Raw genomic sequence first — 1,833 nt, 5'->3', positions numbered from 1 at the left:
AGAGAGAGAGAGAGAGAGAGAGAGAGAGAGAGAGAGAGAGAGAGAGATAGGGATACTACTTTTGCAACCGTTGTAACTGACGAGATTTTCACATTAAAAGTCTACTATTAAAAGAAGGTACATGCATGATTAACTAATATTTCCACCGCCATTGTAGCGACAAGAAAAACCTAGTAGTGAAAAATAACAAACCCGAAGTAAGGAAGCATATTTCGTTACTAATAGAGAAGGGTTGTTGCGTCTGTTAGAGAACGAATACCAAGGAAAATTGAAAATGTGGCCGTAGAGACAGTGATTCAGATGTTATTGACATAATGGTGTAATAGTATCTGTGAGCGTGTTTGATATTCACTAGATATATACATAATCCTTTTTACTAAAGGCACAAAGTCTGAAATTTGTGGGGAGGATAGGGAGTAGTTGATGGCATCGACACTAGTGTTTCACTGGTACTTAAATTATCGACTCTGAACGGATCAAAGGCAAAGTCGACCTCGGCGGAATTTGAACTCAGAACGTATCGACGGGTGAAATACCGCTAAGCATTTCGTCCAGCGTGCTAACGATTCTGCCAGCTCGTCGCCTTAACTAGACTTATACAATCCTTTCTACTATAGACACAAGGCCTGAAATTTTAGGGAGGCGGATAGTCAATTATATCGATCCCAATGCGAAACTGGCACTTAGTTTATCGACCCTGAAAGGATCAAAGGCAAATCGACCTCGGTGGAATTTGAACTCAGAACGTAGCGGCAGACGAAATACCACTAAGCATTTCGCCCTGCGTGTTAACGATTCTGCAAGCTCGCCGCATTACTAGATATATATATATATATATATAAATAGATATATATAATCTTTAATAGTAACATAAGGTGTATACAGCATTTGACATAATGGAATTATGTGATTGATGTTATCGTGATGTAATAGAATGTAAATCTCACAAGTAAGAAGCAGTGCATAGTCTTAAGTGTTAACAAGATGCCATGTGTGAGGGGAGAGGTGTCGGTGGCATGGTTGAAATGAATGGCATAAAAAGCACAAGTAGACGTTTATTAGAATTTTGATGGGAGGAGGTTAGAGGAAAGCTGATCGATTAATGACATTTCGCGTAGAGGCTGTTTCAAAGCGGAAAATTAACTGTTGTTTACGAAGTATACGGAAAGTGGGTGCAACGTTCTGTAGCATACTGTAAATAGCAATAGAGAAGTGGGTGTATTAAGGAGATCTAAGTGGCGGGTGGTGAATGTAAATCATTTATTTCTATTCGTTGGACATCCAACAAACGCTCGCGAAAATTATGGTTAACCTCTGACAAATTATGCAATATGTAATTTACTTTAGATTTGGAACTCGATGTAGTAGAATACATTTTGAGTGTTCATCTTCCAAAACGTTATCTATTCTCCTTCTAGCAATCGTCAAAGATAAGACGTTTCTCATGCTTCAAAATAATTTCAGTTTCATAAATAATGAATCGCACGAACATTAAATAATAACCTGTTGTTCTAATGTTGTGAAATGTAGTATTATAAAATTAATTTACCTGCACAATATATAATTTTATAAAAGACATTTCAGTACCGGTTTCGGTCATTGAGACTTTTTCAACTGTAAGCATGGAAAACAATAAAATATTGGAAAAATTAAATGAAATGTATTTTAAAAGAATATTTGCATAGTATTCAAATACAAGGGGCATTTTCCTTGTTTCTGCCTGTCTCTGTCTCTCTTGTTTACTCTTGTGGGTTCGAGAGAGAGAGAGACAGACAGGCAGAAACAAGGAAAATGCCCCTTGTATTTGAATACTATGCAAATATTCTTTTAAAA

The sequence above is a fragment of the Octopus bimaculoides genome, chromosome 11 (assembly GCF_001194135.2).
Source record: "Octopus bimaculoides isolate UCB-OBI-ISO-001 chromosome 11, ASM119413v2, whole genome shotgun sequence".
NCBI classification, from domain to species: domain Eukaryota; kingdom Metazoa; phylum Mollusca; class Cephalopoda; order Octopoda; family Octopodidae; genus Octopus; species Octopus bimaculoides.
The sequence above is the reverse complement of the archived record's forward strand: the minus strand, read 5'-3'. Positions refer to the sequence as shown.